The 23,202-nt window shown below is 43.5% G+C and overlaps 1 long non-coding RNA gene across 3 annotated transcripts; it reads right to left on the bottom strand.

Moving 5' to 3' along the window:
• Positions 1 to 4,558: 4,558 nt before the first annotated feature.
• Positions 4,559 to 13,597, bottom strand: LOC103885863. 3 transcript variants are annotated; one of them, XR_649175.3, is made up of 5 exons: positions 8,602 to 13,597; positions 8,385 to 8,464; positions 6,466 to 6,550; positions 5,496 to 5,603; positions 4,559 to 4,761 (listed from the first exon to the last, which is right to left on the bottom strand). It is a non-coding gene; the product is annotated as an uncharacterized LOC103885863 (long non-coding RNA). The 3 variants fall into 3 exon arrangements; XR_649173.3 differs by lacking the exon at positions 6,466 to 6,550 and adding an exon at positions 7,535 to 7,801; XR_649172.3 differs by lacking the exon at positions 6,466 to 6,550.
• Positions 13,598 to 23,202: the final 9,605 nt, after the last annotated feature.

Below are 23,202 nucleotides of genomic sequence, written 5' to 3' on the forward strand. Positions count from 1 at the left end.
GTGTCTCGTTGTTCTTGAGCACAGGTTTTAGTGACAGAGCAAGGGTGACTGGGAATCCGGGGGTGAGAGGAAGGTGGGAGTCACTGAAGGAATAATAGGCCCCCAAAACAAATGTTGCTTTCCTTATAGTTTGGACAATAGCCCTGTCTTTAAAAGCAGCCTTTTCATTTCATTCTATGAAAACAGCGTATGTGACTGTAGCAGATTAAAGATGGCTATATATTTTTGACACTCCCTTCAGTGAGAAGTGGGTTTGATTTCCACTGGCCTTGAATCTGGGCTGGTCTATAATACTTTGACAAATAGAATACAGTGGAAGTGACACCATGCCCCATGTAAGAGGACTGGTAGCTTCAATCACGCTCTCTTGTAGCCCTGATCTTCTACATAGTAAGTCCAAGTTCTCTGTAGTAGAACCATGTAGAGATAACCTGAGAAAACATGGAGTGTGCAGTTGAATCCCAGACTTCCAGCTATCCCTGCCAGGTTACCAGATATACGAGTATTGCCATCTTGGACCCTTCAGACCAGCCTGGCTGCAGTTGAATACCAACAAGTGACTCTAACTGATGCTAGGCAGAACAGAAGAATTGCCCAGCCTAGCACTGTCTGATTTCCTGACCCACGAAACATTGCGAGATATAACAAAATGGCTGTGGCTTTGGCTACAGAATTCTGGAGTAGCATGTTATACAGTGATAGACAGTCTGGTCCAGGCAAGAGAATGACAATGTCTGTCTACTTTCAATGTTGGCTTTGAATAAAATATATATATATTTCAGATAGACCGACAGAACGAACACGATTTTCACTCTTTATGGAATGCAGCACAATGCAAACGCTATCTGTTTGTCTCAGCTCAAATCTTAGCCTTGCCATTTGCTCCGTAGTATATAACTTTGACAAACTACTAACTTCTTTGAGTCTCAACTTCCTCATGTGTAAAACAAGGATAACAACATTGCCTTGATAGAATGGTTGGAACTGTTACATGAGAAAGCAAATGTGAAGCACGGAGCTCAGGAAGAGGTGTGCACAGCCTGTGCTCCCTGAGCCATCTTGTCTGTGTTAACTTCCAATTTTCGAATCTCAGGCAGCTTCTCTGCTGCCTCATTTCCTGGTCACTCCGACTTTTCCTAGGGAATCACTTCCCCATGGTTTGTCTTATTGACATTTCGACCTGACTGACTGTTAGACCTTCAGCAAATAGAGGGAATCTTTAAAAGAACCATATCTGGTATCCAAAAGGTCCTTCAGTAGCAGAGAAGTTGTTATATGTGGAGATTACATTTCTCCAAAAAATCAAACAACATGGTTTGTTGTAAGGCAGATTATCTAAACATCCATAATATGAACATTAAAAAAAGATCAAAAAGGAGTTCTAAGAATTGAGATGGTAAGAAAAAGAACAAGAAGGTTCTAAGTTGGGATTTCATTGAAGTGACTGGACAAAGGTGAGCAAGTGGGGGCCCCTGGGTATGTTTCCCATCTCCCTGTCCTACAGCTCACGAGGGCTGAGGCAGTAACTAGGTCTCAAAGGCTATACACTGCAATGTCTTTTGCCTACAACCAAGTGCAGAAATATCCCACATGAAAGGCTCGAATTCCATGCCTGGGTGGTTCCTGTGGAACCTTTCCTTGCACTTGCTTATGTTAAACTCCTTATAGAGTCAGCCTGCCAAGGGCCACCCAGTGACAACCATGGATTTCAATTCTTCCTGCAAAATATGTCAACCCATTTGCTTAGTCAATATAGACTGCTTTGATCTCCACCTGAGGTGGCTCTAAGAGTAATGAAAAAAAGCAACTTTTCTTGCATAAACAATTGTAAGGATGATGAAAGAATCAAAACTCTGAAAGAACAACTTAAGACATTACTAAAAGGACTGTGTCCTCATCCAGGTTTTGCAATGGGGATATTTTATAGTTACAACTTCTTCCTAGACAACCGAGTCTCTTTCTGAAATGGTTTGGCACACCTGCTAAGAGTTTGTGGCATAGACTTGGAAGAGGACTGAGAACTTTGAAATCCCTACCCTTTGCAAGGACCAGAGGAGACTCACAGTTGCCACATTTAAACCTAACAGCCCACTAGAACAACATCATCTGTGATTATCTCTCTTGTGCTCCTCGGCTACAAGATCGTCTTCCTTGATAGTTTTCATCGCTTCTGGAAGTAATTTGCTCTTCATCAGGTTATCACAAATGAAAACCAAGACAGGTCAGAAGAAAGCTGCCTTCTTTGTCAGCAAGACACTTCCCTTTGCCAGAGCTGAGACAGAGAGAGAAAGAGAGAGAGAGCTGGAATTAGAAAAAAAAGATTTCAAGTCCCTTTCTGACGTCTGTGATCTTTTAACAGAGATGTAAAGCATATGAGATTTGCAACCTTTCGTGGCCTGAAGGCATCCAGTTATTTGGTCAGTTGTGAAGACATACTCTTGTTCCTACTCTCACTGTCATGCTGTCATAGGGGGGTGCATGCCTGTTTCATGATAAAAGGAAGCCAAACTGGGTTTTTACAGGAATTTCAGAAGTCTCAGAATTATTGAAGACTCATACCAGGATGAAACCCAAGTTCCTCATACCAAAGTGAAGCAAATGTGACATATTATAGACCAGAGCAGAGGAGCGGGAAGAAAGAGAAAGAAATGGCAAAGAAGTAGGAGGACAAAATGAACAGGAAAAAAAGCACATTTTCATGCATGTTGGATGTAACTCCTGGGACATCAATTTCTTTCTATGTGGTTATACGTTCGTGGTTATTTGGCATTTGGACGGGCAGAATGGGGGGAAGGGGTTTTTAAAAATAACACACTCTCTTTGGCACAGGACAGTACTAGCATGAAAGGATGGTTGTTTCAAAGGACTAATCCAGGCTGTGGGGCTGTCCTGCAAACACTGAATCATGACCTTGCTGGCACCTTGCTGCGGGCATCAGCAGGAGATGATGTAGAGGTTCCAGCAATGGTATTTTGTTCCACATAAGACCAACCACATTCCCTCACAACGTACTTCACATAGTCTAGCACTCCGTGTAGTCCAATATGGGCATGTAAGAAGCAACAGGCTAATGAGAACCCAAAATGAAGAAAATCTAAAAATTAGCCCTACTTAGCCAATAAAAAGTAGCTCCAGCTAACCCAGCCAGACCTTTACGAAAGAGCCCAGGAAGGTGTATCTCCATCCTTGCCCTGCTCCTCAGCCTCCCCTTTGTTCACCAGGCTCCCAACCTCTCCTTGCCTCATACACACCCGGCCAGAGATGCTGTTTCATTGGCTGGATGCACAGCACTTGCACGGAGCAAGGGCTTTCTGTTGTTGTTGTTGTACCTGCCTTCTTGCTCCATCAACTCCAGGTGAGTATTTCAGGGCCCCAGCTGGGCCGTCCTAAACCTGTCAAGTCTGACCACCCCACCTCAGGGCACACCGGCCTGCCTGAAGCAAGGGCAGCAGGCCGGTGGGCCTGGTCACCAGTCCCCGGAGAAGGTGTTTCTACCACGTTCTTTCAGTGTGGTGAAAAGGACATGTGTGAGTGCTAAGGAAGAGAGTTACATGGGGTGAACACGGAGAGGAAGATCACGTGTGCACATGCACACACACATACGCACACACACTCACACCGGCAATCTTCTCAGGGAAAATAGCTGATGATCATGTTTCCGCAATGCAATAACATCAAACCCAAACCACAAGGTAACAGCAGCCGTCTGGCCTGTCCGACACATGGCATTTCTGGGCACAGTGTGGCCGATTATATCCTTCACCCCACGGCTCTTTCAGCCCTGCTGTTTCTGGCTCTCCTCAAGATTCTCTTTCCCTTTAAGACATCAGGCAGGTGCTTGTCAATTAGAGTGAACCACAGAGAAAAGCTGTCTGTGCCTTGGGAGAGGTGAACCTGCTTCTTGATGAGCCCTTTCTGAGCCAGCAGCAGGCCTCCTGCCCAGAAAGGATGGGGCAGAGAGATCCGACCAGGGGATGGGCAGAGGAAGCCTCACATTCCTGCTCCGAGGAGTGGGAGGGTGGAGGCAGAGAAAGAGCCTTCACCACAGAAAAACAATGTGTCTTCAATTGTACAGAAAGCCACTGGGATCAGAAACTGCTCATGCTGTTTAAGAGGTGCTTAAGGAAAATGGGGCCACCTCAGAGGCACCTCTCCTGACCCATCTCTGCCACCCCTAGCCCTGTGCTCAGGGTCAGGGTGGCCTCCCATGTCGCGCACTTACCCAGTGTTTACCCCGCCATTATCCTGGCTGCAGCTGACTACTTCCCACTTGATGAACTCCTGGAGGCAGGAACTAGATTCTCCGGTGCTGTGCTTCCAGCACCATGCCCAGCACAGAGAGGGGGTTCACTCAATGCTTGTTCAAGGACTGACATCTAGGCAAGCTTCCTTTTGCAGAAGAGGAAACTGGTGCTTAGAGAGAAAAGATGGGGAAGGGAGTTGGGGGCGGGGGGGAAGAAGCCACCCCTTCTGGAATACCAGGGAGTATGTTAGGCATCTGGCGCTCATTTGTTAATTTTCCTCTCAGAACCCTGGTCAATTAGGCTTCACTGCCTTGCAGACTTCCTAGTGAGTGCTGGGACACCCATTTATTCGGGAGAGAACAAAATGCACAGTTGTACGAAGGCAAAGGCTGAACAGTTGGGGAGAGTGACGGTTGGAGAGAAGAGCATCAGTCGCCTCATGGTGAACCGAAATGAGAGCTGCGCTGTGTGGGAGGATGCCTGGGAGGCACCAACACCCCTGGAACTCAGATCTGGCCTGCCTTGCAGGCAAAGATACACAATCCTCCAAGTTAAAATGTTGAAGGGCAACAGACCAAAACCAGAACAACACAGTTTCCACCTCCTCCCCTTCACCTTTGCCCATTAGCAGAGTTAAATTTATACCAGGGTTAAATTTCTATGTATGAACTCACACACAGAAACCAAAATACACTACTACTGGAAACATAAATCATAACAACTCTTTTGGATGGCAACGGACGTAAAAATACCTTAAAGATACAAAATTACTTCTGACACACAAAGAATAAGAGATTATTAAACAGCACCAAGTAATTTACCAATTTTGAAAATAGAGGAAAATGTATCACACATGTATTCATGTACTCTGGAAGGTTCCCTTCTAAAGGCAGGCCCTATTAGGATTCTCGGAGTCCATCTTTCCACAGTAAGTCCCTTAGAGGTCACTGTCTTATTTTCTAACTGTCTGTGCTATGCACATATGCATCCCTGCATCATATCAGCACTTGTTTAAAGTCACCTGATGTTAGAGCTGAAGGCACTTTCATGATCATTTATTCTAACCCCCTTATTTCACATTTGGGAAAATTGAGAGCTCAATGAGTTTTCTCAAAGTTAATAGTAGAGGTGGGCCTGGAACACTGCATATTTCTAAAATGTCCCATTTAATGCCATTCTTTAACTACAGACCACACCAACTCCTCTCAGAAGAATGCAAGGTACACAAATTTTAAATAAGAAAGAAATTACATGCTTGCCATCAAGAGATGTACCGCTTGTCCACACCATCTCCACTTTTCTCTTGCCCTGGAGGCCCCAGCAGTGGAATCGTGAGCACATAAGCCATGGAGGATGACGCTGCAGAGGAGAACATGTGTTCCTGTGGTCAGGGCATCAGCCACCATCGCCCTGCTTGGGGCCCTTTCACAGGGACCGCAGAGAGCAGTGGTAATAAGGTGTGGCTGAGGGCTGTTCTTTCTGTGCCATTTTAGTGATGCTGGGATGTTATGCAAGGAAATCTTTGGCATTGCAGTAATCCTGGATTATAAATAATTTAGCATATTTCTTTGTAAACTACAGGCCAGAATCCTTGCAAATAAGAAAGGATTAACTTTTTTAGAAGTACTTGCTCTTGAGACTTTAAGTTCAAGGCAGAACAATGCTTGCCGTGGTAATTCCATCTATTTTAAGATCACAAAACCATACCAAGTTGAAACCAGAGCAGAAGATATTAATGCAGTGCTCTCTCTGAAGTGCCCAATAGTGGGACGAGAAAGCTTTCAAAGGGAATTAAGTAGACAGAGAAAGCTCCCTGTTCATGTCCAAATCACAAGGAGGCGGCTGAATAGGATTCACAGTTCTCCATGGGAAGGACCCACACCACAGCTAATGTTCAAAACAGGGGGGAGATGTCTCGGGAAGATCAAGGACCCAGAATTCTGCTGTCAGAATCAGCTGCCTGCCCATTAGAGCCTCAAAAGGACCCTCTACCATGTATGAGCCAATATGATCCTGCAAATGAGCCCATTTTTCTTTTTGTAACTGGTCCAAACTTTATCTAAAGGAAGCTATCATTATGTAATATTTCCAAAGCACCCTTGATGTAAACTTCAGATCTGATATGTGGGTGTACGCATGTGCATGTGTGTGTGCTCACTGTGTGTGTGCATGTGTGCAGTGGGAGAAGGTGAGGGGACAGAGAAGAGTCAGATGTACATACAAAGTAGAAAAACTGATGGGCAGCTGCTCTGAGTACGGAGGAACAGAGAAGCATCCAGGGAGACCCTCAGGTCAAGTCTCAGCACCTGGTACATCACACAGACAACAGACGTGAGGGGAACAATATTAGCTCCAGAGAAAGTCAGAGCCAGGAACAGCAGAAGAGTCAAATGGGCAGCAAGAGGCGGAGACTCAGAAAACATCAGCCAGTAAGTAGGTGGCAAGGCAGGGGCATGAAGGACTAGGACAGTCAGTGAACTGCACCTCCAAAGCCTGTCCTCCAATGCCCACTGTGCTCTGCCCTCTGCCTGTCTTTCTAGCATCATTTCCTGCTATTCTGCACGTGACTCCTTTACACCACCAAATTATATATGCAGCCTACTCTGCATGCTGTTTTCTAGCTTCTTGTCTTTGGTTTTTCTGTTCTTTGTGCTAAGAAAATCCTTTCTCCCTTCTCCTAAAAATGTATCTCACTTTCCAAAATTTAGCTTTATGGTCACTACCTCCTGGATACCTTTGTGCCTTCCCAAACCTTCAGGGTGGGTTTAGTACCACTCCTACATGCTCTGATGATATCTTGCCAATTTCCAAGCTTCCTCCAGAGGAAGACGGCAAAGAAGTTTCATCTTTGAAAAAAGCTCTAAAAGAATTATGGCTGTTTGGGGCAGGCACTGTGTTGAGAATGATTCCAAGGCCTCATCCAGAATCCATTGGAAAGACTGCGGCAGTCACTAAAGATGCCTGCCATTTAAGGGTGTGGCTTGAAGTTTAGCCATTCCTGATGAGGCCAACATCTTCATTAGGCAGATGAGGAACCTGAGGCTGAAGGATGGGAAATGCCTTGCCCAGTGTTACAAGGCTGGTTAACAGCACACTCAGAGGAATTCCAGGTCTTGGGATTCCTAAGCAAGTACTCCTTTTAAATAAGATTCCCAAAGATTCTAAATCTGGAATGTTGAAACTCTTAACATATTTTTAACTTTTTCCAGGGGAGGAAGGTAATTATATAGTGATGGAACCAGTGAAGAAAAACTTGAAGCTTTTGCAATTTTGCTTGGACACCCACTCACCTGAACCCGTGTCTTATGATGTTTTCTCCTGTCCAATCCTCCAAAAGTCCCTGCCTTTATGCTTTTTTTAAGTGAGCACTGTTGGTACCGCCAGTGTCTATTACCCAGGTTAAAACGAAGACCTCTGAGCTGACTCTCCTGATATCACTAATATACAATCAAAATGGATGCATACACCTCTATGTCGGGGAGGAAAGGTAGAGGAAATTGAAGTCACATTTTCCAACTTCATCCTTCACTCCTCTCACTCTGGAAGCTGAAACTTTCCTGACAAAGAAATATACTTAGAAAGGTTTCATTAGATAAACTCTTTCCTTATCTTACTGTGAAAGAAATTTTCCAGTGAGTTCCAGTTTCTGGAGGTTACAAGGTAAAAGGGAAGGAAAGTTGGCATGCTCCCAGCCTGACAAGAAGTTGTCGCATTACCATCAACGTCACATAAATTTAGCTGGAACACTGTATCGGATTCCATAACGCACTTACCTGAGCCATTAAATGGTGAGAAACACGTAACATTTGCCTGCCCACCCCCTCTCCCATTGCCCTCTGCTTCCCTGAGAGTTTAGATTCCAGATGAATTCTCCCAGCATAGCCTCAGCTTGCAAAAGGTCATCTAACCTTTAAACTTCCATCCAGCAAAGCAGGCTGAAGAGAATCACCAGGGTGTCTCCTGTTATGTGCTTCAACATCAAATGACCTGCTTCACCAGGTTACCCAAGGACACAGCTTTAACCAAAGACGTGAGAATTCCCAGAACTGGAAGCAAATGCGGGCTGATGATAGGACATTCCCTAAACCTCCTATCCCAGGATGCTCGACAGCAATTAGCAGCCATGTCCTTTTGTCTCACCTCCGCTGTGTTTTTAGCAGCTCAGTTTCTTCAGAGGACAAGGCCAGAGGGAATGGGATTAGGCTGGGAGCCCTGATTTTCTGAGGGAAGAGGGTATTAAACATTTTCATTTGGAGTTTCTCTGAAGGGTTTCTGGACAACCAGCACCCCCACCCCACGCCCCCGCGAAACTTCTCCCCGCACCACCCCTCTCTGTTTCTTTAGGTGCCCACCTTACCCCTCAACAAGAAATCAAAGCAGCCAATATGCAGTTGAATTTCCAAGTCGATGAAGAGATTCCCCTGTATCCGTTTGTCTGGGTGTGTGCGTTTTTTCTTTAAATTTTAAATTTTGGATAAGCCCTCCAAGAAAGAGGCTCCTAAGGGAAGCGGGGGCTGAAGGAAGGAAGAAGTGGGTGACAGAGTCTCTAGGGGATCAATAAATTCAGCTACTCCTGTGTACAAGGGGAACGACAGTGCAGGAAGTCAAATGGGAGAAGAAATCCCAGAATCATAAATTTTAAAGCCGAAAGGATCTTTAGAGGTCACCTGGCGTAACCTCCTCTATTTTATAAACGAGGAAACTAAAAGGCAGACATGCTAATGGACCTGCCCAAGGTTATGCAACTTGCGATGAGAAAACGAGGACCCAAACCCAGACCTCTCAATTCCCCCGTCTGGGTCCCTTCATCTTCTTCACAGCCCAGAGCAGTTGCCACCTCGGCCAAGCAGCCATTTTGATCGCCGAAGTGCCTGCGGGAGGACCCCAGGGCCACCCCGAGACACCTCCCATGATGCTCCTCTCCTCGGAAGCCACATCATGGCTGCCCACTCTCTCCGAAGACTCCCTCCGCCGGCCACGCGGCCCGCAGCCAGAGTTCTTCCTGTGAAGAGCCTTCACTGCTTCACTTTTTATGTGAAGCTGGCAAAGCTGCTTCAGCGATCATTTTTTAACACGGCAGCTCCCTGACAAGAGGATTAAAGCAGGCGGCTTTCAAAAAAGTATCAAGAATAATTTAAAACGCAATATGTTAATGCTTGTCTAGAGTTTTGTACACTTTCATGAAAAGTCATAAATCTCTCCCGCCACACCCTAACGACAATCCTGTAACTGGCACGGTTTTCTAACATTAAGAAAAAAAAAATTAGTGAACACAGTCATAAATTAGGACCAGAAATCTAACTGCAGATGAGGCTTCCGAAGTCACAAAGCAAAATTGGGCGTGGAGTCACAAACTGAGGATTTTTGAGGGAGTAGGTGGTGGTTATTTTGGAGGATGGTTCCTTTGCAGTCTTCCTGGAGGATGAGCAAGGGGACTAGAAAACTACTGCTCAAACGCTAGTGTGCATCAGAATCACCTGGAGAGTTTGTGAAAACAGATTGCTGGGCCCCCTCCCTAGACTTTAGTATTCTGCAGGTCTGGGGCAAAGCCTGAGAATATGCATTTCTAGCACGTTCCCAGGAGCTGATGCTGCTGACCTGGGGAACCATGCTTTGGGAATCTCTGGGCTGGAAAGACACCTTTAGGCCTCTGCTGGTGTTAGGACTTCATTAAAACATGGAAGCAAGAATGTGAGGTGCAACTTCAACATCCCTGCATAGGCACAGCAGGCAGGGCGGGAAATAAAATCGCACACACACGAGGGCTCGTCATCACAGCATCAAGCAGTGCCTTAAACAGGGAGGTGAGCAGTGTCCTCCAGCTGCTACAGTCACCTCTAAAAAGATAATGCCTGTCTGAGCAAAAGTAAACACCAGAAGGCTTAAAAACCCGGGGTCCACATGCTCATTCCTCAAGCAGTAGAAAATGTCTTTATGTAGAGAAAGTGCAGTGTAAATAGAAAGTAGGGCTCGATTTCCACAAGCTCAAGTCAAAGAATCTGCTGAGAAGGCCACATGACACACGAAATGAAATCCAGGTCCTTGATACCCGGAGGCAAGAAAGCGAACGGAAGATCCAAGAAAATCCAAAGGTTCCTGAATTTTTACAGTAAACAGTTCTGATCGGATTCACTTGCTATTTTGGAACATACATGAAGTTCATTAACTGGCATACATTAAAAAAGAAAAAAAAAATAGAAAAAGAAGGAGATGTAGGACAAATCAGTAATTGCTCCTTTAGAGCAAACCAAAGTTACTGAGAAAATCTCCTATAAAGGCTCTGTCAAAACAAGTCACTTAAGGATTAGTGAGAGCTAAATCCTCCGTCAGAGAGATTTTTCTCAACAGTCGTAAATGGGTTTTAGTATCGGAAAATCTTAGAAAATATACTTCTCCTGCCTCTACCCCCCTGTCAGAACGGCTCTTTCAATAGCTCGGCATCTTGTGGGAGCACAGTATTTCCTTAGGCTGAGGCCTTTTATTTAAAAAATAAAATAAAATAAACTCTGTAATTCATGGCAAAGTCAGTGACTGGAAATAAATCTTTATGGGCACCAAGTGCATGTTTCAGAGGCTTGCCCATACAACGCACATGGTCAAGTACAGTCTCAGCAATTTCCCTCCTAACAATTAGTATAAGCTAGGGCTCTTACTTCAACTTTTTACCTTGTTCCATTTTTGGTCTCTTTTTCTTAAGGTTTCACTGCTCAATTTGTTCATTTTGTGAGGCAAGAGCTTAAAGTTCATCCTTAAAATGCGTAGGTGATACAGTTTTTTAATTAGAAAAAAGCAAACACTGCTAATCCCAAACCTTTTCAATGGCAGCCTTCTAGGAGCACATATTTTAATTCCATCAGTAAAGGGTCATCTTATTCATTCTCTTACAATCATCGTGGTGGCCCATGAGGTATTTCTGGGCAGTCTCTGGAGTCTATGACACTGGATTACCGAGGTCTGTCTCTGTTCATTAAGTGAGTGTTCAGAGAAGACCCACTCATCCTTTAAGCACTTACAGACACTCTGGAGTTTGATCCTCATGAGACGGGGAGACGGCAAGGCCATTTTCCTGTCTGCTTCCCAGATGGTCACACTCTTCTTTGTCTGCCCAAGCCTTTTTTCTCTTATCAGTACTCAAAGCTAACGCCTCTTAGACAACATTGGTACCAATCAATGGAAAGCTAACACACTTACACAACAGTCCATATGTGAATAAGCTTTGATTTTACCCCCCTTGGATATAGACTGCGTTTCTAAACTTTGCATTTTCTCCATTAGACCCTTTAAAAACATCCACTTGTCAGACATGAATATTTCTCCTGATACCCACATAGCAAGTCTTAGTTACAGGCCTGGTTTTAGGCATTACTATACAAGGTCATTCCTTAGCATGTGTGACATGAGTGAGTAATCAGAAATCCCAACCCCAAAATACTTCCCTTCCCAAACTACCTTATGCCCAAAATTTCACCACTGCAAAATCCTTAAGACACTTTTAAGTCCAGAAATACCCTTTTAATATTAAATTATTCTGAGAGGCAACCCATTAAGTCTATTTAATTAGCAAGACTCTGGAGAATTTAGCTTTTTTTTTTTTTTTTGGCTGCATAGCCAAGGGAATTTAGGGTTGGAATGACACAGGCCTGAGTGGAAATTCAAGAGCTGTCATTTCCTAGCACCATGAACTTGGGCAAGTCACTTAACCTCTAAGAGGCTCAGCTCTATCACTTTATCTAAGTGGGGCCTGACACTTGGATAGTACTCAATAAGCAAATTTCCTTTCTCATGAGCTGGCTGGTCAGGGAGAGGAGGTCAGGACAGAGTATCTACCCAAGGTTGAGAAGACAGGAGAAACCAGGGCACATCCTGGAGAGGGCAGCTTCAGGAGTGGGTCCTGGGGTCTGAGGTGGGGTGGGAGATGTTTTCAATGTCGTTTAATGGGCAGTAGTGGGAACAAGGAGAGTTTCGGTCACTTGGAAAAGAGGACTGCAGAGTGGAGGCAAGAGCCACAGAAAAGAGAGAAAGCCCCAGAAGGGGCTAGAAGGGCCATCTTCTGCCTGCTTCTCTCATCTGTGGATCACCAGGTCTACCCACAGTTTTACAAATTTCACTCCAGTTCTGCCCTAACTTGATTACATATCAGGGCCTTTCACTCATTATCTCAAAAATGACATACTGAGATCTTTGCCTGTGGGGTTAATGAGTAATCAGGAGGTATCACATTAATCTCCATTTCACTATAGAATAAGTTAAACAGTTGCCTCAAATCCTTTTCCTGTAGAGGAAGAGAGGTATGAATACTAGGTGAATATGTAAAGAAAAGCACGAACCAATGACCTCGGTAATGGTTCCAGAGACCAAGATTCCCTATTCTGGGGGTGATGATAAAAGTTTCCATGTCTGATGTATCCTTGCTCAGGGATGAACCCATGTTTCTGTATTCCACATCCACTGGATAGATGCCCTGTGGCTAAAGACATCTTTTTGAGCCCCCAAATTGAAGCCTTTGGATTTCCCTATGACATGTGAATTGAATTTATGTAGGTATTCTGATGAAATTGCACTTTCCTCAAGAAGATGAAACTTAAATGAAAGAGGATGAACCCAGAACATGTACAGTGTGAAAATTTACACAGCAAAAGAGCTAAGTCTCAGCCACGATCAGTCTATATTGAGCTTCTTGTTAAGCAACAAAATGATGGAATAGGACAAAGAAAAATTGTACCCACAATAAATAGAGGATGACCCCTGTGGAAGGTAAAGATAGAGCCCATATTGAATTAAAAAAAGACTTGATGTTTCCCTCCACCTTTACCTCCTTCTATTTCTATCCAGGAGTAACACAAATGATGAACATGGGAACTTAAGTAGTCAAAAAACTGTAAGATTAGGAAAGGAAGCTGTAATTGTTTAGAATCTACTATGTGCTAGGGATTTTATGTGTACTGGCTCATGTAATAGATGAGAGGAGAACACAATGAAGCAGAATCCTTTTCTCCACTTATGGGACAAAGAAGCAGAGGCTCAGCTTGGCTCAACTGCATATCAGTAAGTGACTGGCCTAAGATTCAAATTGAGTTCTGATGACTCCAAAGAATGTGTGGGGCAGGGTCAGGATGGTCTTTAGGCTTTAGAGGCCTTCTCTTTATTGGAGGCACAGGCTTTGTTCTAGGCTGTAGGAAGAGAAGTAAACAAACTGGTAAATCTTTCTGTATAATTTTCCCAGGGTTGAAATGGTGGCAGGAGAGCTGGCCCCAGTGACTCACAACTGCAATCCCAGAAACTCAGGAGGTTAAGGTAGGAAGATCGCTTTGAGACCAGCCTAGGCAACACAGTGAGACAGTCTCTAAAACAAAAAAACAAAAAAACAAAAAACAAAAAACTTTTAAAATTAGTCAGGCCTGGTGGTACATACCTATAGTCCCAGCTACTCTGGAGGCTGAGGTGGGAAGATCACTTGAGCCCAGGAGTTTGAGGCTGCAGTGAGCTATGATCATGCCACTGTACTCAGCCTGGGTGACAGAGTGATACTCTCTTAAAAAAAAAAAAAAAAAGAAAAGAAAAAAAAGAAAAAGAAAAAAGAAATAGAGGCAGGAAAGGCAGAACTCTTCAGAAAACAAGGCAATGTATTCTGGCTTTTTTGGTTTTTGTTTCTGAGAAACATCACAGGGGTTGGATGGTGAAGTGCTCTAAGAATATCTATTCAAAATGATTATGAAAAGGTTCTGTCTAGCATACAGTTTTCAGGGCGCAGATATGAGGGCACAGGGGATGGGTTTGGGGACAATGAATGCATGTTCTCAGGCTTACTAATAGATGAGACCATGGCAGATGTTCCCTCGAGCTTCCAGAAAGTACCCAGCAAGTTACTGCATTCATGCCACTGTAAACTAGCATTTGAGAAAGGGGTGGTCCACACCCTACTTATGGGGGCAAGGAGCAGCATCTCATCTGCAGGCCACTAGGGGTTGTTCGCAATGCAACAGAAACCACATCTTATCTTTGACAGGGCAGCTGATATGTAATCATGTTTTACATATATCATTTCCCAACTTCATCTTCTTCCATCTTTCTGTAGTATGTCCTAGGGAAGATCTCAGAGAAGCAACTGTATATGCCAGTTTCAAAAACTCTTAATACGAAGAGCATGGAACTCTGCATTCAGCTACCTGGGCATGTCAAAAGCATATCATGCAATAAGCCAATGTTTAGTATATGGCCCAACATGGACATGGTACCTTCACAGCTCTTATCTGATTGAAATGCACAGATGTGGATAGGAAATGACATGATTACTAATTTTCTGAGAGGAAAAAGGGGAAATCCAGTATAGTGACTGAGTGAAAAGTTAGTAATAAAAGGTAAGTGACCCAGACAGGGAGTTTCCTGAGCAAGCATAACCCGGCAGTTCTTAGCCACACTTCTTTCATGGCGTTCTCTTCAAGTTAGGTTGACAGATATCTGATCCAGTGCTTGGCCATCTACTGAAACCACCTCTTACCATTCCACCAGGTAAGGATGTCAGCAAAAAGCCTTTTCACCACAAGTAGCAACCTACTTTCCAAAACAACTCCCCGTGCTTCAAACTAAACCAACGACTAAGTAAACCCAGATTAAATAGAGCTTTATCAGGATGGAGTTTCAGTAATCTCTGAACCAACAAATTCTAGGGAATGTGTGTACAGAATATCCATTATACAAATGTCAGACCACAAAGTCAAACTCTTTGTTGAGATGCTGTTAAGACCCTCCCTAATCCAGTCAATATAGGAGAGTGGGAGAAGCAGGGTCATGCTAGCTGCTACTCCAGTGCCTGTTTTTCCTTATGCAAAGGCCAGTAAAGCAAATTTTCTGCAGAATTATTTTAGTTGTTCCTAAAAGAAACAAGATAGCCTTTTCTCATTAGTCTGAATAGATAGCTCCTTTTCTGAGTTGCTTTAATTGCTGTGGGTTAAGCTTCACTATCACACATCCTCACAACCATAATACAACTGGCATCATTTGGCGCTTTTTGACTTGGTTAAGTACAAACTACAAAGTCTAACATGGAAAAGGTCATTTATTGTCTGCCAGATGGGATGTTTCAAAATGAAATGATTTAGTCACATCATTAGGAGAAAAAGGAAGAATTAAAATGTATGCTCACATACAGATTTAAGTATGCACACAAAATGATTAGCACAGGAAAACATAAACAGTAGCCCAACAGCACACAAGTTACTTGGATTGCCACAGACTTCCTTAAGTGATATCTTCTACATTTATGTTGAAACATGTGGATTGCTATTTTAATATTGCTATCATAATAGTGTAGTACAACTGGTAGCATGAGGCTGAATATGCCTCAGAATCAGACAGAGCTGGGTCCAATATGAGACTGTTCACTTACTACCCATGTGTGTTTGGGGCATATATCTTATTTCTGAAACTGCCTTATAATCTATAAAATGAGGACCATATGGGCTGGGCACGGTGGCTCACACCTGTAATCCCAGCACTCTGGGAGGCCGAGGCGGGCAGATCACGAAGTCAAGAGATCGAGACTATCCTGGCCAACATGGTGAAACCCCGTCTCTACTAAAAATACAAAAATTAGCCGGGTGTGGTGGCGTGCGCCTGTAGTCCCAGCTACTCGGGAGGCTGAGACAGGAGAATGCTTGAACCCAGGAGGCAGAGATTGCAGTGAGCTGAGATTGTGCCACCGCACTCTAGCTTGGGCGACAGAGGAAGACTCCATCTCAAAAAAAAAAAAAAAGCATTAGGACCATATGGCCTTCCTCCTAGGTTTTTGTATAGATATAATAAGGTTACATGTAAAGTATCTGCCCCGACACATACTACTTCCTGAATATTATTCCTTTCCACCTCTCCTTAGGCCAGATACTTTGTGTGTGCATGTGCATGTGCATGTGTGAGAATATGTGTTTAGTATTGAAATTATGCCTATATGTAGAAGGCAAACAATAAATACTTCTTGTCATTTACTCAATAGTGGACATTGATCATTTACCTTTTACATTGTCTAACTCAGAAAGTCTTAAATGCTCTTGACTCATGATTTTTTTTTTTTTTTTGAAATGGAGTCTTGCTCTTCTCACCCAGGATGTACTGCAGTGGCATAATCTCTGCTCACGGCAACCTCTGCCTCCCAGGTTCAAGCGATTCTCCTGCCTCAACCTCCCGAGTAGCTGGGATTACAGGCACCCGCCACCACACCCAGCTAATTTTTGTACTTTTAGTAGCGATGGGGTTTTGCCATTTGGCCAGGCTGGTCTCGAACTCCTGACCTCAGGTGATCCACTCACCTCAGCCTCCCAAAGTGTTGGGATTACAGGTATGAGCCACCGCACCCGGCGATTCATGATGTCCCTAATGGTTCCGTCCATTTTTACAGCCCACCTCGGCGGAAAGAAATACCTAACAGTTCTGTTTATTTGTAAATTAGACTCAAATAACTTAACAAGTATTTATGTCCTAACAACTTGATTTCTGAAAAAAGAATACACATAAACTAAAAGAAAGATGAGTCCTATTCATTGTTAAATAATCATAAGTGCTTAATAGTGAGATGTATGGGCCTGTTAGGCACTACACAACTTCTCAAACTCTGGTTGCATGCCCTCACCCTTGTTTCCTGCTCCACACTGATTTTCACATGGTGCTGTTTTATATTATAGCAACTGACAAAAACTTAGCTTCTCAAAGGTATGACATCACTGAAAGAAAGTTATGCATTCCAGTAGTGAAACTGTGAACTACCTTGAGCTAGTAGTTCACACGGGTGTCTGACAGACGTCAAGAATTGCTATATTTTCCTCAACTATTTAAAATATTTCCTGGCACCCCTTTGAGGCCACTGCAATGTCCAGGGTGCCTCAGCTCACACCTTGGGAACCCAGAGGCTAATTAACCATATTGAATCAGATTCGTTTTCTATGCTACTACCAAAATACGAATTGGACAATATTATAGATAAAGCTGAATAATAACATGACTTGTTTTAATGCAGTTCTAACTCGATTTTCTATTTCGATTCCATTATTCAGCCATTGATATTTGGCTTTTTAAAACCTGTCCTCGTAGTGTCATATGGTCAGCAGATAAACTCTGCAGTGAAGGCTCCTTAGATTCAAATCTATGTTAAACTCTTTCAATTTTATGATTTTTGTTTTTTTTAAAAAAAAACACAGAGTAACCCAAAGCTTATCAGGTGATCCTTCTTGGTAAAAGGGATTTGTGGGCTGTGGATCAGCTTCCTCATCTGAGATGAAGACAGGACCCTCCATCCTGCAAAAATGGGTTTGAAAAAAGAAAGCAACTCTCCTTTTACACGTGAGAATGGCTCAACCCTAAGAATGCTGCTTCCAGGTTCACTGTTCTGCATTTAGAATCCAGGCCTAGAGAAGCAGCAGGGCTTGCCTCTGCTGTGAATCAGACTCTATCTTGTGTTGTTTTAGAGTCATGTCTACATAGCTGAAAGATGATTTAGACCTTTTTCAAGAAGAGAGTGGTAAGGAGAGGTACAGTGAGGCAGAAGACAATGCTGGTCAGTGCTTAAAGATGACTCTCTGAGAGGAAAACCCTCGTTTTCTACTGTCTGCTGATTTCTGTGTTAAAAATACTCCCACCATGGTTGAACGAGGTCACTGAATTCAGAGTTAGGGAAAGAGAAACACAATCAGCTCTCACGAGCTGGCTCTAGCCCTTCACTGGGCGGAAGGCTTTTCTCCTCTTCTACAGCTCTTGGATGCTCTGAGTCTAGGGGCATACTCTGCTGAAAGGAAGATTTGTAAATGCTCACGTTTATTAGCTCCTGATTGAGGACATCTGCCAGACACAATAAATAAAGTTGAAAAAAAGAGTGCTTTGGAGAGAAAGTAGGCTAATCCGAAGCTTTCTATTCAGGGGATGAATTCTGGTCTTCCTCTCTGTGTATGGGACACTATCTTGACCTTTCTGGCTGAGCCTATTAGCTCAGAGGTGGCACTCTAGGGGTCAAGTCAACAGGTATTCATCAAGCACCAACCACAGGCTTGAAATTTATATTAGTTGTTCTGGAAGGTTCCAGGAGAAGACAATGTGGACCCTGAGGAGGGGATGATGTAGGCGAGGAGAGAGGCTAACGGCACATGAAGCCCTCAAAACTGGGCTCTAGACTCTTCTCATTGCAACTTCAGAGTAAATCAAGTAACACTGCCTGTCTTCCCAGAGGTACTCTTGGCAGCGACCAGCAGGATCTGTTGTTTCTACTGTTGGACGCATTTATGGGCCCTACTGTGGCAAGCAGCTTTATATAAAACATCTTCCGGAACCATCCTTTTCCCTGTGAGTCAGTCATCCTCAGAGTCCTAATTCTGTCCAGTTTGCATCAGGCCTCCTCAGTCTCTGCAGCCCAAAGCACACAATAGGGTACCAATGTTCAAGGCTCTGCTTTATTTTGAAATTCAACTGGCAAAGCTATTATATTCTACCTACTATTTCGCCAAGTAGTATGCAATGCAAAGTGGCAATTTTACACCGTGCTAGCCCAACAAAAATTCACAGATGAGTGCACGCCTTATTTGGAATAAAGAGAAACACAATAGTTATTAAAGGGGTGATTACCTTCCCTGGGACCGTGAATTTAAAATTATGCAAAATTGGAGGTCGGTCTCCACAAGTTCACATAGTGATTTAAATGGGGGTAACAATAGATACAGTATCTTCTAACATGTTAAAACTTCCACAGCAAAACCTCTTATATAATGCTTTGTTGCTTCATTAATTTGATAAGCTTGTGGGGGTACATTTTGCATTCATATATGATGTATAAAGTATCTTGTTTGCTTACAAAAATGAAAGTTCAATAATAACAATCCTCAGGTTGCTATGATTTCTCTGTCATTCATACTGAGTGCTCAGTATGCATGTGAGTGATCAGCATTTGTTTTGCCTTTGAGGAATTTGCAGAGCAGTTAGTAGGTATCGGTGTCCTTTGTAGTGGTTCAAATAACATATAACTATCATAACATATTTGAAACAAGCCAATTAGTATGCCATTTGAACATTTATCCTCCTTAAGATATATCCTGGGTTTTACTGAAGGCCTTCTCCCTTAATAATGTTTTTCTTTATGATATGAGAGTCGTGGCTGGAAGAGAGCTGAGCTTCAGATACATGGTGTTGGAGTAAGGGGAGAGTCTTTTCCCTTGATGGTTCCTTGTATGGGGGTTAAGGAGCCTCCTAGTTGGGGAGGTGAACTTGAACTGTAGCAACAATCAAGATTCAGACATGTATAGACAAGTATGATGGCTTGAGGAGGAGACTGCAGACAGAAGTCAGGAGATAGGGATGGGAAAAAAAGGGTCACTGTGAGAGAATCTGGTAGGGCCAACAGACTCAGTCACAAGTCAGCAAGTAAATGGGGAGACGTTGAAATGGGTGAGATGTTCTTCTTCAGTATAGTGGCTGGTGTTTGAACTCATTTGGCCCTCTCTTCCAGGGGCTGTGCACACCTTAGGTAGAAAGACCTATACATGTGAACTGAAAGAACTCTCTCACCAAATTCTAGGACACTTTGGGGCTCAAAGTACTCTATTCAAACGACTCTATTCAAACTACCCGTCTACATGAGCACAGAGACAGAAAACTTCTTCCTCACTTCAACACGGGCTGCTATCCTGTCTTGGTAATGAGTGACGGAAGAAGGTTGGTGGCTTGGGCCTTCTCCTCATAACCGTGAGAAGGAACAATAAAGAAAAATAGGGGTGATGTGGTTTGGGGTAGCCAAGGCCAATGTTGAAGACATTGGTAGAACTCAGAGTAGCAGGCAGCATCCAAAGTGAGTGGAAACCCAGATTAATTCTGAAACACACATAAAACATGTCTACCTCTTTGGGAACTCAAAAAACGTGAGGTTGGGAGGAGCTGCATGAAGGACTGCATTACCTGAACAAATGGGTGAGGGCTTGAGGCTCTGAGGGCGCTCCTCTTGAATGTTAATGAGACTCATTCATACCATGGGCTGGGAAGGCTTGGAAATATTTTCGTTACATAAGCTGACATCAACCCCTGTTCTTCTTTTAATTGATATGCATTCTCAGCCCTGTTATCATCTCTGATCTTGACCATTTCCCTGTGCCACTGGGCAACCAATGTCTCTTTCTGAACAGTTGGGAAAAATGTATATTCACTGGTTTTCTCTAGAGCAGCCAGAGGTTCCTTAATTTGCATCGTTACATGAGTGCAAAGCACAATGATAAAAAATGCAGTTCTTAAGAAACGTCAAAGACAGCTCATTAGATCAACTTTTTTTTTTTTTTTTCTGTGTATGTGTTGTTGTTGTTGTTGTTTTTAAACAGGGACCACTGTGCTTCCTTTCAAGTGACAAGAGTTGTGACAGCTGCTCTATAAGGTATTCAATGGTTAATTAAGACACGAGTGTCATCACTGAGCTCTTTTGTGTTTCATAGAAAGCAGCTGCTAAACAGATGAAAGTAGGTCTGAGGCAAGGGGTAGCACAACTATTATTTCAATTAATAAATAGCTCTAAAAGTGAAGGAAGTGATAAAGGCCTCAAGAGCGTCTGTATCTGCCCCGGTTCTGTCAGGAAAATTAAACAGAGCACTTTTGATTGCCATTGCTTCTGTTTAAGAGATCCAAGCAAGTGGGGTCGGTCACCTGTGCTGAGCAGGTTAGAGCCTGCCTGGTTCCTGGGGCACCCCCTAGTGACATGTTCCTATACCCTAGCATATCCCTTTCCTTGCTACTGAAAGAAATGGTGCTGAATTCACCTTGTTCTTCCACCCGCCTCATCCTCTATTCTCCCCCTCTCTTCCACCAAAGAAGCCCTAAAATGTATTTTCAGATAAATATCAGGAAAGCATTTATAAATATTTCAGAGGTGTTTCATAAATAAATCAGCAAATCTACAAAAAGACTTCTCTCTTTTAATGAGATCTTGGCTGTGGTATATGCCTTTTATTTGAGCATCATTAAAACCAGTTGGGAAGATTTTTATACTGGACTCTCTTTTGGGGGGCTTCATAATATATGAACAAGCCTGCTTTGCGTCTGTGAAACATGTAGCCTCTTCTTCTGACAGATTAGGCAGCCCTGGCGTGAGGGAATAGCTTTTACTCTTTTTAAAGTAAATACTAATCAATAGGAACTGTACCGACAAAAACCTTCTTGCTGCCTAATTGCACCACAGCTACTCATAGACCCCAACAGAATTTTCCCCTGGATGTAACAAAATTAACTACCAGGGGCTGAGCTAGTGAATTATCACCATCTCTCTATTCAAATGTAATTAACACAACGCCCCAACTACCACATGTACCATTAAAGTACCATTTGTATGTGTAATTTTCAAACAGGGTCTAAAGGTCGTGCCCACATCAATCTTTTCAACACACACATCTGCACAGGAAATCAAACTGGCAGGGAGGTGGTCCCAGTCATTCTAGGAAATCTCTCCCTCTCTGAAATATTCTTTGTAGTTTTTCTTTCACAGCTTAATGCTCTCTGTGTTCTCTTTGGCCATGTAAGAAATAGCCAGACTGTATCAGAGGCAAACAAGTGATTTAAGGAATCTTAGCAAGCAAATCTAGTACCCAGATCTGGCCAATCCAGGGGCTAGCTATGCAGGAATCTTACCAATAGCCTGGGATGGATACTATGGCCATGCTGGTTAATAATAACTAATATTTTTATTGCACATTAGGATTATAAAAAAAACTTGTACCTGCATTTTTCGAACTCACTATTGTTATTGGCAATTATAGTAACAGCAGGGGCTATATATTGAGCATTTGAGCTAAGAGCTTTACATATATAGTTTGTCAATTAATCCTCATAACAACTTTATGAGTTAGGAATTATTTCCTCTATTTTAAAACCAAGGAAACTGAGGCTCAGAGTGAGTATGTGACTCAAAATGCTCCAAGCAGCTAGAAGGAGGGAGCACCAGGGTTTGAACCCAATTTCTGAGGCTCATTCTGATACATGATCACTTTGTGAGGGAGGTATCATCATCATCCTCAGCCCCCCACCAACATTATCATCATCACCACCATCATCATCAACATCGTCTGCCTTTCGTACATGAGGTAAACAAGGTACAGAGAGGTGAAGCAACTCATCCAGGGCTACACAGCACAGAAGAGTTTGGAAGAAGAGGGTTGGAGGCAAGATAAAGGGAAGGAGCAGTCATGGGTGATTCATGGAATGGACGTCTCTCTAAATGTCTCTCACGTCCTGGTGGCCATTCCATCTGTCACCTTCAAAAGTCAGTGGAAAGAGCAATGAAAGAGGAGTCAGGAGACAGGGACCATCCACTCAGACCAGACACCAGCTGGGTGACCTTGACCTTGACATTCCCTCTCTGGGTTCAGTGCCCTTGATTACATAACAAGCTAGATTAGAAGATCTCTCAAACCACTTTCAGATGTAACATTTTAGGCTCTTAATTTGTGAATTCTTGGTGCTAGAAGAGGCCATACGTGGAAATTTAACATAGCAATACTTTCTCAAAACTTGACCTGTAATGAGCCTGTCAGAACTCAGACACCCATGTTGTCACAAAGCCATCTCTTGATAAAAGGAGGAGCCCTCGGCTGAGGATGCCCACATTTAGTGTTTTTGCAGAAATACTTCGCCACTTCCAGAGCCAACATGTACAAATAGCATTGGCTGCACGCCCTCCACTTCCCGCGTGTCATTTGCAAGGCTGCCCCGCTCGTCAAGAGGGCTATGCAAAGTCACCAAGGTCTGTAACTCCAGTTAGAGCTCAAACATTGTAATTTTTCAGCAGCAGAGTCTGTTGTGAGAAACCTTGCTCCCAGGTGCACAGTGAACCCAGAGGGTACTTCTCTAATGGGAGTCCCTCGACTGCTTCCACTCAAAGACGCCTGGTTCCGGCCTGTGAGGCTGTGCACGGGGTCAGCTCCAGTGCTCGGAACGCCCCGCCTCCACCCAGATA

Source organism: Papio anubis, unplaced genomic scaffold (assembly GCF_008728515.1).
Source record: "Papio anubis isolate 15944 unplaced genomic scaffold, Panubis1.0 scaffold52, whole genome shotgun sequence".
Lineage (NCBI taxonomy): Eukaryota > Metazoa > Chordata > Mammalia > Primates > Cercopithecidae > Papio > Papio anubis.